At 40.7% G+C, this 17,107-nt stretch overlaps 1 long non-coding RNA gene across 1 annotated transcript in view; it reads left to right on the forward strand.

The window, feature by feature from the left end:
• The window catches only part of LOC308611301, a 90,330-nt gene extending 81,675 nt beyond the window's left edge, over positions 1–8,655 (forward strand). Inside the window, exon 3 of the long non-coding RNA XR_014014835.1 lies at positions 8,471–8,655. This is a non-coding gene — a long non-coding RNA (uncharacterized lncRNA). The remainder of the gene's footprint in view (positions 1–8,470) is intronic.
• The last annotated feature ends 8,452 nt before the right edge of the window (positions 8,656–17,107 follow it).

Here is a 17,107-nt window from a genome sequence, read left to right on the forward strand (position 1 = left end):
TGGTTTCCTTTATAAATTCATGATCAGTAACCTAAAAGGTCCTTTAATATTGCCCTTTAATTCTGCTACATTAATCTGGACCCATCATTTCCCACTCTTTACAGTTTGTTCTCTCTTTCTGCACTATTCTTTTTTTTTTTTTAAAAATCTTTATTGGAGTATAATTGCTTTACAATGTTGTGTTAGTTTCTGCTGTATAACAAAGTGATTCAGCTATTGCACTCTTCTTAAATGGCATGTCCCCACCATTTGCTATAATATCAGGAAATAATCTCTTTTAATTCACAGAAAAGAAAAGAAAAAACATTAGGAGAACTTTCCTGTTCATTAACATAATAGAGTTACTACATCTGCTGCCATCTTTATCTCCTTTGGTAATTTAACAGAACAGAAGCTCTATTCCTACTAAACCCAATTCCCTTACTCCTGATTTGGATTGCATCACCTTGCACTCTCTAAGGATCCTTATTTTGTTCACTACCTTCTCTAATCTGGATCTTTTCCACTATCTTTTTTAAACATTCTAAAATCTTCCAAATTGGGAAAAATAATAAAGAAGAGTAAAGCAAAAAAGAAAAGCAAAACCAAAGTCACCTTTCTCCACCTGACTTCTATTACTAATTACCACACTATCTCTTCTTCAAAGGCACAGTTTTTAAAATAATTCTTGAAAATGTTTTTCTATATCTTGGCAATTGTGAATAATGCTTCAATGAACATGAGAGTGCAATCTTTTTGAGATCCTGATTTCAGTTCTCTTATACATATACACACACACACACACACACACACATATATATACATATATATATACATATATCCATTCAGAAGTGGGATTGCTAAATCATATGATAGTTCTATTTTTAATTTTTCGAGAAGCCTCCATACTGTTTTCCATAGTGACTATATACCATTTTGTATTCCCACCAACAGTGTACAAGAGATCCAATTTCTCCATATTCTCTCCGGTGCTTGTTACCTTTGTATTTTTGAAACTAAGCATCCTAACAGGTGTGAGGTGATATCTCTTTGTGATTTTGATTTGCATTGCCCTGATGATTAGCGATGCTGAGTACCTTTTCATATACATTTTGGCCATTCATATGTGTTCTTTGGAAAATGTATATTCAAGTTCTTGGCCCATTTCTTAATCGAGTTATTTGGTTTATTTGCTACTTAGTTGTGGGAATTCCTTATAAATTTTGGATATTTACCTCTTACCAGATATATGATTTTCAAATATTTTCTCCCATTCCATTGGTTACCTTTCCATTCTGTTGGTTGTTTCCTTTGTTGTGCAGGAGCTTTTTATTTTGATGTAGTTCTACTTGTCTATTTTTGCTTCTGTGGTCTGTGCTTTTGGTGTCATAGCCAATAAATCATTGCCAAGATCAATGTCAAGAAGCTTTTCCCAAACTGTCCATCGACAGATGAATGGTTCAAAACATGTAGTATATATTTACAATGGAATATTTTCAACTTTAAAAGAAGAAGGAGGTTCTACCATTGTGGCAACAGGGATGAACCTGGAGGACAATAAGCTAAGTAAACAAGCCAGTCACAGAAGGACACATACTGCATAATTCCATTTATATGAGGTACCTAAAATAATCAGACTTCATGGAAGCAGAGAATAGAATGTTGGTTGCCAGGGGCTGGGGAAAGGGAGAAATGGGGAGCTGTTGTGCAGCAGGTATGAATTTTCAGTTATACAAGATGAATAAATTCGAGAAATCTGCTGTACAAATAGTGTCTGTAGTTAACAATAGTGTTAAGCACTTAAAATTAGTTAAGAGGGTCAGTTTCATGTTAAGTGTTCTTACCACACACAGAAAAAATGGGACACAAGCTTTTGGAGGGGACAGATATGTCTATTACCTTGATTGTGTTAATTGTCTCATGGGTTTATGCATATGTCCAAACTCATCAAATAGTATACATTAAACATGTGCCATTTTTTGTGCATCAGTTGTGCCTCCATAAAGCTGTTTAAAAATGTTTATCTATATTTGATACCTTCACTTTATTACTTCCTTCTCATGCTTCAACCCACTCCCAATAGAATCCATCTTTTATTACTCCAATAAAAAGGTACTTCATAAGTTATTTCCAAATCCATGGATGCGATGTGAAAATTTTATCTCCTACTTACTTGACCTTTAAGTAGGATTTGCTTCTGTCTTTGAGACTTGATTTTCCTTGACCCAAAAACTCCTCTGGTTTTCCTTTAATCTCTGCGGCAGTTCATTCTCTATCTTCTTTGCAGGTACGTATCCTTCTCCTCAGACATTAAATGTTGAAATTCTTCAAAATTCAGTTCTAGGCCATTATGTCCTCTCACTCTAGAACTCATAATATGATTTCACAGAAACACACAGCTTCAGTTACCAACTCCATAAAGTTTGGACATTTGTGTACCTGAGCCCTCTAATCTGAATTCTGTAAATCCAGTTGCCTATTTAACATCTAAATCTGTTCATTTAAAATATACACAAAGCTAAATACTCATGGTCTCCCTAAACTGCCGAATCTCTCCTCCTTCATTTCCATTTGTCTTAGTGTGTAGTGACACCATTCACCCAGTTGTATAAACCAGGCACCTAACAATAATCCTTGAGTTCAGCCTCTCACATCAGCCACTATATCCTATCCATTATCCATCTTATCCATTTTACCTCATAGATACTTCCTTAATCTATCTAATGTTCTCTATCTACTCATCGTTGTAAGTGGTCAATTAATGCATGAATATAAATTTCCCTGATTGCTTTGCTTGGTACCTATAGTTTTTATGGCAGAAAAATTTATATAAAAAAAATCCGTTCATCTTCCCTATATCTTCCCTTCTGTTCCTCCATCCTCCTGTCCCCATTTCAAGCAAGTATCCAGGACTCCCTAGAAACCTCTTCCTCAGGAAATATGCCATTTCTAAGCATCAAGGTGTGAAGGAGGAGATTACAAGGCAGTTGGAGGATTAAAAGCCAGTGAGTACAACAAGCACTGCCTGACACTACCTTGTTACTGGATAGAGCCTTGGAGCTGCACCAACTCATTAGAGGGATGTAGTTGAGAGAGATATAGGGAAGGCATGTAATAGGCATGGTGTATCTATCTCATCGAATATTTCAGCATCCCAGACATTATACAGGAACATTTATAAATGGGACATAAAGGTACAGGTGTCCTGGTCTCAGAAGACCAGAAGGACCTCCACAACACTTTCATGTTACAGGGTTTTTATACCACTTTGGTTGTATAAGGTACCTCTAATAATGGCTGAGTCTAAATTCTCTACCTGCTCAGTTATTTAAAGAATTAAATTCATTTAAATCAAGTAAAGAAACAGTAGGTTTATAGCAGCTAATAACTGCTTACTTTTTAAAAAATTTTTATTTATTTATTATTTTTGGCTCTGTGTTGGGTCTTTGTTGCTGCGCGCGAGCTTTATCTAGTTGCGGAGAGTGGGGGCTACTCTTTGTTGCAGTGTGCGGGCTTCTCATCGCGGTGGCTTCTCATTGCGGAGCATGGGCTCTAGGTGCGCGACCTTCAGTAGTTGTGGCACACAGGCTCTAGAGCGTAGGCTCAGTAGTTGCGGCACACGGGCTTAGTTGCTCCGCGGTATGTGGGATCTTCCGGAACCAATAGAACTTTATGTTCCTTCCTTTTATCAATTTTAAAGGTTTAAAATGCTTTCGATTTTTTTCTTCTTTGACAAACTCAAAGAAGGACTTTTATCTATGACGTCCACACTTGATATTCTCAGTCAGAAGTCATCTGCCCAAGGAGGGCCTAGCATCTGAGGCCAACAGTCACATCCATGTCCCTCAGATAGGACCCTGTATCCTGGAGCTCAGGCTCCAGGCTCTGCTCAGAGGCTCTCAGAGGCTCAGCATTGCTGCTCTGATCAGCCCAGCATAAAGGAAGGCTCTGTCGAGTGAGGCCTGACGTGAGAACGTGAGGCATGATCAAGCAATGGAGAACTCTGTCCTCCTGCAGAGATCCCAAACTCTCTAAATAACCCAACCCAGGGCCGCAAAGTTATGCTTTGGATTTTATCCTGGAATCTCCAAACACTCAGATGGGCCATGGGCTTCAACTGGAAGCCTTAGTCCCCCCAGAACGAGTGGCCCTGCCTGGCCTATGATGTTCTATCCTCTCCTTGAACTTCCTATCTTAGGTGTCTCTCTGACCCAACCAATCTCACTGAGAAATGTGAGCAGGGGAACAAGAAAATAAAGAATCATTCTTTGAGAGGCAACTTTTGGTTCCAGCTCCAACACTTAAAGAGCTTGAGGGTCATTACTCCAGTCTTTAGAAGAAGCGAAATCTGAACCAATTGAAAGTCAGTGACTTTTCTTGTAGCATTAGAGAATTAAGGTCACAGGGCAAATCACTCCAAAATCTTCATAGAGGGTGAATGCAGAGAATCATAGTTGAGGTCAGCTTACCTCAAGCAGAGGCCACTGGAGCCATAAATTGATAGGAACACTTAAAAGGACACTTTGACAAATTGCTAGAGGATGCACATGGGCTAACATGAGAGCGAGAAACTCCTAGGGTCATTATGTTAGGGGGGCCTCCACCTATTCATGGGTTTCGCCTATGGGAACCCCACCAGGTTCTCACGGTGAAGAGCCATGAAAAATTCTGATGTTTCTGGTGGAGGAGTGTGGGAATGGGAAGAAAAGTAACAATTTTGAAAACATTCTGAAATATCCCCTGAATGTTCTCCATAACAGAAGCTTACTCCGCAGAGGAAAAGACTACCAGAGACTTATCCCACATGGGAGAAGGGAAGTTATCCAACTCCAGTTCCCTCTAGCTTTCTTATCTCTTCTAAAAAGTGAAAAGAAAGAAAGAGAGAAAAGAGTTAGAAACATCTGTGAATAACCCAGGGACACAGGACCACTAAACGACAGATTTAATCATATCCCCTCCCCCCCAGCACCTTAGTACCACATCAACAGGGCTCCAGTATGGTAACAGAGGATCATAGCCGAAAGAGCTGCAAGGCATAGGCTCTATATAAGGAGGAGACTTAGGGGAATCTGAAGACACCAAGGGAGATGAAAACAAGGACACTATAGGAAATTGAAGTCTCTGACATATACAGCTACAGTAAATATTAAACACAACCAACACCTACCTGGATTAACATAAAACTTCACACTAAGGTCTATTTACTTCAGTTCCTATTACCCAATACATTATGTCTGGCTTTTCAACAAAAAATTACAAGGTATGATAAAAAGGCAAGAAAAAACAGTCTGAATAGATAAAGCAAGCATCAGATCCACATTTAGATATGACAGAGATTTTTGAATTGTCATACATGGAATCCAAAATAACCATCGTTTCATGTTAAGGGCTCTAATGGAAAAAGCAGAAACATGCAAGAACAGATGAGCAATAAGCAGAGAGAGGGAAACTCTAAGAAAAAATCAAAAGGAAATGTTGGAAACCAAAAACACTATAACAGAAATGAAGAATGCTTTTAATTGGCTCATCTGTATATTGCCTATGGCCAGGGAAAGAGTAAGTGAGTTTGAAAATATGTCTGTCAGTAGAAACTTTGCAAACTGAAATGCAAAGAGAAAAAGAATTTTTAAAAAAACCTTTAACTCAGAATATCCAAGAACTGTGAGACAGTTTCAAAATGTGTAATATACATGTATTTGAAATACCAAAAGGAGAAGAAAGAGAGAAGAGAGAATAAGAAATATTTGAAGAAATAACAGCCCAGGATTTTCCAAAATTAATGACGGATTAACCATAGATTGTGGGAGCTCAGAGAACACCAAGCATATAAATACGAAGAACGTCTATACCTGGACATATTTTATTTAAACTGTAGGAAGCTGAAAGATAAAATCTTGAAAGAATACAGAAGAAAGTAATATCCTGCCTCTAAAGGAACAAGGATAAGAATTATGGGCTTATCACAAACCATGCAAGCAAGAAGAGAATTGAGTGAAATATTTAAAGTGTTGCAAGAAAAAAAAATCACCCTAGAACTTTGTGTCTAGTGAAATTATCCTTCAAAAGTGAAGGAGAAATAAAAACTTTCTCAAACAAAAACTGAGTTACTCATCAGCAGCAGATTTGCCCTGGAATAAATGTTTAAAAAGTTCTTCAAGGAGAAGGAAAAGGACAACTCAGATCTACATAAAGGAAGGGCAAAGAAGGAATAAATGAAGGTAAAACAAAACTTTTATTTTTCTTATTCTCAGTTGACCTAATAATACTAATGATAGTGTATGGGGTGATTATAGTATATGGATAAGTGAAATAAATGACATCAGTGTTACAAGGGACAGGAGGGAGGAATTGGGAACTCTGTTATAATGGAACCTGCACTACCTATGAAGTGGTATAATGTTCTATATAAAAGTGGCCTTAGATTAGTTGTAAATGTATATTACAAATTCATGGGCAACCATGAAAATATTTTTAAAGAAGAATACTTGACATGCTAAGAGAAGAGAGAAATGGAATCATATAAAGTGCTTGTTTAAAATCAGAAAAGGCAGAAAAAGAGAAGAAGAAAAAAAGAATACACATAATAAATACTAAACAGTTACAGATATGGCAGATATTAATCCAACTATATAAAAAAAATCACTAAATGTAAGTGTTCTAAATTCACCAATTAAAAGACAGACTGTCAGTGGATAAACCAAGATCCAATTATTTGTTGTCTACAAAACACCCACTTTAAATATAAAGACACAGATGATTAAAAGTAAAGGGAAAGAGAAAACTGTACCATGGTAACACAGATGAAAGAAAGCAGGAGGAACTATATTAATTTCAGACAAAGCAGGCTTCAGAACAAGGAAAGTTATGAGGGATAAAGCGGGGCAGTACATAACAACAAAGGGGTCAACTCTCCAAGAAGACACAACAATCCTTAACGTGTACAGTCTAACAACAGACTGTCAAAATATGTGAGGCAAAAACTGGTCCAACTGCAAGGAGAATTAGGTGAATCCACTGTTATTTTTGGAGACTTCAACACCCCTCTATGAGAAATGGACAAGTTCAGCAGGTGGAAAATCAGTAAGGATATAGTTGACCTAAACAGCACCATCAATCAACTTGATCTAATTGACATTTGTAGAATACTTCATCCAACAACAGAATATGCATTCTTCTCAAGCACACATGGAGCACTGACCAAAATAAACCACATCTTGGGCCACAAAACACACCTTAACAAATATAAAATAGAAATCATACAAAGTATATTTTCAGACCATAATGGACTTAAACTAGAAATCAATTACAGAAAAATAGCTGGCAATGCCAAAATGTTTGGAGAGTAAACAACATGCTACTAAAACATGGGTCAAGGAAGAAATATCAAGAGAAAAATATTTTAAACTAAATGAAAATTAAAATACAACTTGTCAAAATTTGTGAGCTGCAGAAAAAGCAGTACTTAGAGGGAAACTGATACCATTGAATGCATCTATTTGAAAAGATTTAATATCTTTGAGGGACTCTGGTTTGCTGACCTGATCGATTTCTCCCTGTTTCCAAAATATTGGGAAACATGAATTCCTCCTTAGGTAGCACAGTGCCAGAAGAAGGAGCCCCACCCAATACACAAAGGCAAGGATGGGAAAACCTAGGAAGTTGAGCTGGAGCTCAGCCATGGTGCAGTAAGGCTCCTCAGACAAAGAAGATGGTCCAGATCATCAGAAGTGCGTTGCTGCCTCAAGCATCTGGGCATTGAAAGTGCACATTCTAGACTAGAGTTCTAGGCCCACATTACAGAGGTTAAGCGTAAACACCAAAGGTTCTTGAGGGTGAGGGAGGGGACAACACAAGAGAGAGAAACCCACAATCCTTCCCCCACCATCCAACCCAGCAGATCTATCCATCCCTCCAGGGCCCTTTAGATACCTCTAACCCACCTTCCAACCCACACATTTACATACCATATATTACCTTAGTGAAAATTTCTATTTATTCCACACGTTACCCAGATATTACCTGAGACTCTTTTACTGCTTGGTGATCTACCTTTGGACCCCACATAATATTTAAAACTCTTCTATGCCAAGGGATTTTTACCTCCAAGCCTTCAACTACAGCTTCCCCTCATACATAATGTGTTCTCACCTGTATGAAGCCAGAAACATAGTCAGAAGAAATATACGCCCCCATATCTCCTCAAAAGAATTCACATTCACCAAAAAGTGTAAGAGTGCAGAGTAGCCTGTACCAGTGAACAGGAAGCATGACAAAAAGGGAAACAAGGGCATGGCACACCCATGAACCTATGGCAAACAACTTAAAAAGCTTTAGTAGTTCTTTTTTTCCTAAAATCCCTCTTCGGCTATTTAGCCCCCTAAGGTTCTCAAATCTAGCCTCCTCCAGCCATACAGTGTCTCATCCTGCTGCTTGCTCCCTCTTCTGAAAAATCCCTCTCAAAACATTTAAAATTTTTTTCTTTTTTTTACAGAACACAACCCGAAGGACCAAACACACCCTGATTTAAGGAGTGGGCTTCTCTTTAACATAACTTCTAATGAGCACAATATTTAGCAATACGTTTTAGCTTTTTGGAATCACACTCATGGTTACTTCTTCTATGAAAAGTTTTATGATTTTTTTCCCCATCTACTTTCTTACTTGCCACCAAAATTCCTGTTGGCATCTCCATACCTTTTTAAACAATGATGTCATTTTTGTCGATGTGTATATGTATTTATTTCATCTCCCCATGCTAGTCATTTAATAGTTGTAGCCCTTGTGCCTTCATTATTTAGATTATAAACTGCTGAAATTAAGCTGTGTCATTTCCTTACTTTGCTTGCCTGTATTCCCTCGTTGAGTCTGATGAATCAGTCTTGACCCCAGATACCTAATTCTCTCCCTCCCCTATGAGGAGGATACTAGTAATGACAGCTCCTTTCTTTACCTGTCTTCTCCTGCATCCACAGCTCCACTGTTGTCTGTACCCAAAAGGAGGGTCCATTTCAAGCCCACTCCATCTCACATACCTTCCTCCCTTGACTGCAGGAGGTGTATCTGTTCAGAAAAACCCCTCCACATATCTTTGTATCTCTGGTATTGTTTTTTTTTATAGAAAGTTTGGTCCTGACTGTCCCTGAGGTCCCTAGGATTCACAACTGTAAAAACATCCTCTAAAGTCTGAGCAATATAAGCTCCACCAAAAGAATTTCCAGGATAGAAGGGGTCATAAAAATGACACATCAAATATATTCTTCAAAAAGTGGCCTTGTCATAAAAAAGGAAAGACTGAGAAACACTGATCCAGATTAAAGGAGACTAAAAACACATGGCAACTAAATGCAGTCTGTGATTCTGAATCCTGTAATGGAGGTTTTGAAAAAAAGCCACAAAGGACATTACTCAATAAATTGACAAAAATGGAATATGAATGGGAGATTAGTTAAAAGTTTTATGTCATTGTTAAATTTACTGAAGGGGAAAACTAACTGTACTGTATGTAAGAGAATCTTCTTTTTCTTAAATACACAATGAAATATTCAAGGAGAAGGTGCATGGTGCATGAAATGTATTTTCAAATATTCAGAAATGTATGCATATTTTTCATATATGTGTGTGTGTGTGTGTGTATTCATATATAGAGAGAGTGGAGGCAGGAAGGGAAGGAGACAGAAACAGAGACAGAGAGAGGAGAGAGATCTCAAATGGGTCAAAATGTTAGTAGGTAAGTCTGGATAAAGGGTACATAGTTTTTACCATCCATGCATCTTTTCCACAAGTTTAGTTATTTTCAAATAAATACATTTAAAAAATGGACCATTGCCTGCTGTCCTGGATTTTACCTAAACTTTGGGATTTCTGCCTTTGATTCTTGCAGCTACCACCATCACCATACCCAAACCCCAGAAATGTGTAATGCCAGCTTCAAAAGTTTTCTCACATTCTGTCCCAGGCAAGAAACCTGGGACCCTCTGCACATTTCAACAGGATTTTACAAAATGCTGAAGAAGAGCACCACACCCTCCCCACCAACAAATGTTTTTAAATTAAACACAATACAAAAAAAAAAAAAGAAGGAAAAAAATCAACGTGTTTACAGCATGGAACCCCTAGCTTTTCTGATCTGGTGCCACCAGGTCATCCGTCTTCTGGCGTTTTGTGGTGTGAATTGGTTTGCCAGCACTTCGTCTGCTCTGCTCACCAGTTACCATTCCTCCACCAGATTTCCATCTTCCAAAAATGTGTTGACATCTTTTGTTGTATCCTCTCTCCTTCTAGTCATCCTTAAGCACTTATTCTTTTTAAATCCTTTGTTTGAATAGTTTTATTGAGATATAGTTCACATACCATGCAATTTACTCATTTAAAGTCTGTAATTCCAGGATTTTTAGTATACTCACAGATATGTGCATCACAATTTTAAAAACATTTTCATGATTTCAGAAAGAACCCCGTAACCTTTAGCTATTACCCGCCACCCTTCATCTCCCAGCTCTAAGCAACCATTAATCTACTTTCTGTCCTCTCTTGGCTTCCCTATTCTGAATATTTCACATGAATGGAATCATACGTGGTTATTTGTGACTGGCTTCTTTCACTTAGCATGTTTTCAAGGTTCAGCCATGTTGTAGCATGTATCAGTGCTTTTTAACGCCAAAAGTATTACACTGCATGGATATACCATATTTTATTTACCCATTCATCAGTTGATGGACATTTGGGTTGTTTCTGCCTTTTAACTCATGAATAATACTGCTTTGAACATTTGTTTACAAGTTTTTGTGTGGACATATGTTTTCATTTCTCTTGAGTACATACCTAGAAGTGGAGTTGCTGGGTCACATAGTAATTCTATGTTGAACATTTTGAAGCGCTGCCAGACTGTTTTCCAAAACAGCTGCACCATTTTTCATTCCCACAAGCAGTGTATCAGGGTTCCAGTTTCTCCGCATTCTCACCAACACTTGTTTTAATCTGACTTTGTGTTTCTCGTCATTCTTGTGTGTGTGAAGTGTTATATCATAGTGGCTTTGGTTTTCATTTCCCTGATGGCTAGAGATGTTGAACCTCTTTTCACCTACTCTTACTTTTTTTTTTTTCATCTACTCTTGCTTTTAATGGCATTTGGGGAAAGAGAGAAGATAAACAAGTGTGTTTTATCTACTGTGTTTAACTCGGAACACAATAGCTCATTTTAACTATGTGACAGGAAAAATATTTTCTTGTAAATATTTGAAAACACATATAGTAATGTCAAGTCTTTATCAACATGCCCAGTTTACTACTTCTATGCTCTCTGCATGTTATAGTTACTGTGTGATTAAGGGAAAGCAATATTGTGCACTGAATTTGACCTGTAAGATTACTTCTTATATGGGGTTGAGGGAGGAATTCATTCAAATGACTCCTTAGGGTTGACTAAAAGGCAGAGCAGAACTGATTGCCAGAGCCTCTAAAGCACAATGCTTTTTTGTCACCAATGCTGTGTACATCTGTTGTGAATAACTGTGTACCACAGGTGATAAGTATCAAAGAAATGTGAGAGCTCTGACATGGGCACATAGCATATGTCTTAAGAGATAGATGACAAGGTGTTTAAATGGGCTTTTGCACTTTAATCATAGTGTAAAAGATGGGATGTATCACACATGCCAAATGATACCTGTGAAAGCTGGGTGAGGGGTGTATGGGAGGTTACATTGTTCTGTCTGCTTTCGTGCATGTTTAAACATTTTTTACTAAAAAGCTTTAAAAATAATAAAAGATGTAGAGTGACTCATAAGGAGAGGGAGGGAGCAAAAGGATACCTGGCCAGGGTGATCAGTCCATCAAGACTAGAGTTTAGCTATCTCTCAATAAGGAAATTTCAGGAAGTGTAATTCCTTTGACGTTGGGAAAGAAACTTCTTTCCATATAACAGGAAGGAAGAAGGAAAGGAGGAATGGGAAATTTTTTTTTAAGGATTTTGATGAAAATTTCCCATCTCATGACTTCTAGTTCCTCTGTGAATGGTGGTTTGGCACATCTGCTGAGCAAGTGGAGATGGCCTAAATTTGAGAAAAGTGAAGGAGATTTGAAATAGATTTGAGTAGCACTGGAGAGAAAATGGACTAAGGAAACAGTGACCTAAGTTCCATTTGTTTTGTTCACATGTTAGTAAGCATGGAATAAGAATTTGTGGAATGGCTGCATTATTTCCAGGTAGCATGAGGGCTGAATTTATCATGGCATCAGTAGACTTGATTGTGAGATTTAATCCAATAGTCATCAGCTACTTATGGGAAGGTATTTCTGGAAAAGGCAGAGATAGGGGATTTTGCCAGACGGGAAGGATTAAAGGTGATTGGATGGGACCTATTTGTAGTGGAGCTTTTTAAATGTTGCTTACCTGATAGACCACCAAGCCTACCTTGGAGAGAGAGAAAAAGAAAACAAGAGCTTGGTGGATAGAGGAAGAGTAAGTGGAAAAACGACCTAAAGTTGAAAAATTAACAAGTAGTATATAAGCTGGGAGGATGGAGGATGAGGCCAAAGGGTGGAATGTCAGACTGTATTATTCCAGATGGCAGAAGTGTTCCTGGTAATAAGCTCTACAGTGTGGCAGTGACTGCACTGGAATGGAAGTAAAAATGAGATGATGTAGGAACAGGGAAGCTGGGTTACTGATAGGTCTATCCACATGGAGGTTAGAGCCCTCCACCACTCCTCACCTCTTCATGTTCCCCACCCTGGGCCCCCTCCCACCTTTTGTCCCTCTCCCGGGGGCTCCACGGAATCTGCCTTCTCTGTGTGACCATAAGCTTCAGATATTGTAGGATCAATGTCATAACTCTGGATAAGAAAATAAAAGTAGTGAGAGAAGGCTGTAGTGGACATCTATTTTTCTTTTTTTGTTTTAACACCCAGTATCCATAAGTCTTTCTGGAAAAAACTACCTCAGGTGCTCTCTAGGATACTCACCCTATTTTTGAGTCCCAGTCTGTACAAGTAGAGTTGCCTTCCCTCTAGACCTCACTGTAACGGTGGGTATGTGTGCAGCCTTGGCCAAAAACAGGAGGTCCATGGTAAGCCCCCAAATGTCTGATAACCCCAGTGCATAGTCTAGGACTCACCTCTGGTTCCTGAGCTGCAGGTATCCTGGGGAGGTGTACCACGGCTCCACCAAGGCTACTAATATCAGTGGTGGCACCTTCATCTTGATTGGTGAACTGTACACACTAAGGGCAATATCTTGTATATTCCCATCAAGCATAGATGGAAGGAAAGCACCATGATCACCTTCCCCAAAGAGGGGGATGCCATCTTGATGACATCCTTGGAGATACTGTTTTAGTACTCAAAGACACCCCCATGCCTTTTTGATATAAGGCATCAGTGTGCCGTGCAGTTCTCTGGTCAGCCTCAAGGACATGGTGCTTGGATCAGATTGAGGAATGGGGGAGCAGGACAGGGTCAGAATATGGGAATGATGAGGCATGAACTTTGTTCCACCAGTAAGGACATTCTTTCCCTTCACTTTTTCTTTCTTTCCCACTCACTTTAAGACATCTTTTGCTTACTCTCAGCTGTATTTTACCCTGGGAGGTAGGTGGCTGCCTGGTCAACATTCCTACCACTGACAGCTGAGTGGTGTTTTTCCTCTGCAAAAAAAAACCAGTCATCAACTGAGCAGCCTGAAAAAATATCCCGGGAGGGGAACCACTTCCCCAGGGTGCCTTTCTAGTAAGGAAACCTCCATGTCAAGTTTAAAGTATGCTCTCCAGATACATTAACATGACCCACATAACAGATTCTTAAGCAGCTGCTGTGCTGTTCCTGGACCCTACGGCAAGTAGCCCAGGGTCCAGTAGAGCAGCACCTCCGCCCAAATAGTGCCATTCAGGGTTCAGCCCCCTCTAGGAGCCTCTGGTCACTGAGTTCTAAATAATGATTAAGCTGTTATTTCTTCTTCAGCATTATTTTCAGAAAGTATACCTGTACTTAACGCTCCTCAGGTATAAAAGACCTATCTCCCCTACTTCTCTAAAGGATATAAAACATTCAGTGAGGGGGGATATGTGGGCTGCTATACATTTTCAGTAAGGCTAAGCTAAGCGGCAGAAGACAAAGCCCACCTCCTCAAATTGCATCAGGGAGGAAATGGGCTTTGGGGTGGGGCGGGGGTGGTGGCCGGGGTGGAAGGGGCACAATATCTATTTCTTAGCAAGAACTCCAGAGGACTGGTCACCTTTTAGCCAAAGCCAAAGGAAGCAGTCAGTAAGAGCTGAACTATCTCCTTCCTTTCCCTTACACATAAGCCCTGAGTTACCCAAAACCCATGCCCCCAACACAGTACACAGTACACAGAAAAGATACACTATTATTAGATAAATATTTATTGGGGAGAATCAATCATCTCTACAAGGAAGGAGTTATTTCTGGATGGGAAGTCTTCATCCCTGGAAATTCTGGGGCAGTGTTTTCTGTCTAGACAGTAGAGACAGATGTCTGAACACAGGGCCTTCAGCAGTGCTGAGCGCAGTGGTGGGTGCCTGGCCAGCTTGACGCCTGCGGGTGGGGCTTGGATGGGGCACAGGCTCCCTGTGGGACACTGGTGGGGGATGTTTGTGACACAGTCGCTGGTCCTTGAATGCCACAACTTTCTGGGGGTGTCTCTTCTTATCTCTGATCTGTCTTGTACTACTTGGAGGATAACTCTGGCCAGCAAAGATAGCTTCTTGATGGCAGGACTTGATATTTGTCAGTTTACAGGAGGGAGCCCTGTGGTTGAAAGGATGCCCCTGGACAGGCTCTGTCCAGACCTGCACTTGCACCTTTTGCTGAGTTTTCCTAATCTGCACTGGGGAAGGAAGGGGCTCTTGAGAGTAGGTGACATCCATTGCATACTGACACCCCGGTTTCTCATCTAGGAACTTCCTGATGCCTGTCGCGATTTTCTGAGCTTCAGTTGTCCCAGTCAAGGCAGCTCTACTTTTAACTAGGCCTCTGTTCTGCACAGTTGATATGGGGCTGCCCTTTTCCTGGGCATCTTCTTGCCTTTTGTATTTTATCCCAGAAAAAAGCCATTGCAAGAAGTGCTTCATTCTTTTTCTGATATGGCCTTCAGGAAGAGGCTGTCCCTTCTGTGATAGGATCTGGGAAGACTTGCTCGCAAGTGTCTTCTCTAGTACCATCTCCTGAGTAGGGAAACTCTTCCTCCTAAGTTGGGATGTCCCGAACCCTTCATCCCTTCGATCAAGCTCTTCTGCCTTGGGCTCCAGAGGGCTCACTCTCTTTGCAGTTGGTGGGAAATTCTTATCCTGGCACCTCCTTAAGGCATGCTTAGGGACCCAAGGTTCCTGCTGCTGCTGCATCCTGATTCCTCTGTCCTCCAAATGGACATGCAGCACCTGGGAAGCTCCCATGTCCCCACCTGAGACGCCCTGGGCATGAGTCAGTGAGGCCTCGTAAGTCAAGTTATCTGAAGCAAGGGATGTGTCAGTGGGTTGGCCTTGAGCCTGGCTATGCTCCCTGTTCTCCAGTTTAAAGTTCAACTCACTGAACAGTTGTTCTTTAAGGTCTAATGATTTAGGATCTTGGGGAACTGGTAATTTGGGTGGGGGGCTTCCAGTGGTCACGGTAGTTTCTACTTTATTCTCATTCACATTTATCATTTGGGAGCTCCCTGGATTGCTAGTTGCCAACATGTCACTAGTTTTTAATTGAAGAGTATCAAGCTCCTCAGCCGTGAATACCTCGCTAGACCATCTGGGCATTGAAACAGGTTCTGACTTCTCCACCTTTTTGCCCCGTTGCATTTCTCCTTTATCACTGGAACGCACACTCTTATGCTTCCGCTCATATCTGGCCCCAGCTTGCTTTGCAAGCAGCTTTTGGGGATATCTGTTGGCTAGTTGAGTCTGTCTATGACCTGCTTTCCCTGTGATGCAGAGGGAGACAGGGAGACGAGTCTGTCTGGCATCCTTAATTCTCTGAACACCCTCTGCCAGCCCACGGTTGACATCAGAGCGTGGTTGTCTCAGGACCCTCTGTCCTCCTTTGCCCACAGGTGAGGTGGCAGGGAGAGAACGATCCAGGTCAGGGGCTGAATTTGTTGTTCCCACTTTGTCTCCATGGAGAGATGCAGAGCTTCCTCTCAAGGACTTGAAGCTCCCAGATTTGGAGTCTGCCTCAGAAATCACATTGGTTGAGGAGGGCAAGTTGGCTTGAGACAAGGACTGGCATGAGGCATCTTTCAATTTAAAGATCTGTATGGATTCAAGGACCTTGCGGGGAAGGGCCCACAACATCCTCATATGAAACCTTTTAATATGGGCTTCCAGCATCTGTTGTGGACTGGAATCAACAAAAGTCAGGTCCTGGAAGGTATTCAGGGGGTAGGCCTCACCCACTGATGATGGCAAACTTCTCTGTTTTGTTCGGGTGTGGGATTTCACAGAAAGAAGCAATCTTTGCTTGATAGCATGCCATGAATTACGCACAGTCTCAGGGAGCCGACCCTCATGTATGTCCTCCAACTTCTTGCTCAAATGTACTTTTAGGACATTTTCAAGTTGTCTCCGACTTAGACTCTTTGCTGACACCCTTGAATTTTTCTCTGAGAGACTCACCATCTGACTGTTTAGGTCTTTCTCAGAGTCATACACCAGATCCTTACCTAAAGAGCTCTTTGGGTCATTCAACAGGTGATCTTTTGGGCCATTCTCTAGGCTGTGTCCCAGATCTTTCCCCACATCTTCCTCTAGCTGGAACATTACACCAGGGCTTTTTGGAAGTGAGTTCTCAGCAACAGGCTTCAGTAAGATGGCAATTGATTTAGATTGAGTGACAGATAAAGTGCAGTCTGGCTGTGGTGAAACAGACAGAGCTGGTGGTGCATGATGACAAGCAAAAGAATCGGGGTGATTCATTGCCTGGGACAAATCTGATAAGGGGTTGATATCTTGGGAAAGGGTGGGGTCAAGAGAAAAAACTGTATCCGGAGACAAAGTGGCCTCTCGTGGGAGAACAGGACCTGCTGTCTGAGTGTCACGTGGTAGGAGACGGGGAAAGGCAAGGGGTTGGGGTGGGGAGTAGTCCACAGGGAATTTGGAATCCAAGGAAGGAAAAGGCTCTGGTGCCAGAG

Source organism: Mesoplodon bidens (assembly GCF_964165515.1).
Source record: "Mesoplodon bidens genome assembly, contig: HAP1_SCAFFOLD_179, whole genome shotgun sequence".
Classification (NCBI taxonomy): Eukaryota; Metazoa; Chordata; class Mammalia; order Artiodactyla; family Ziphiidae; genus Mesoplodon; species Mesoplodon bidens.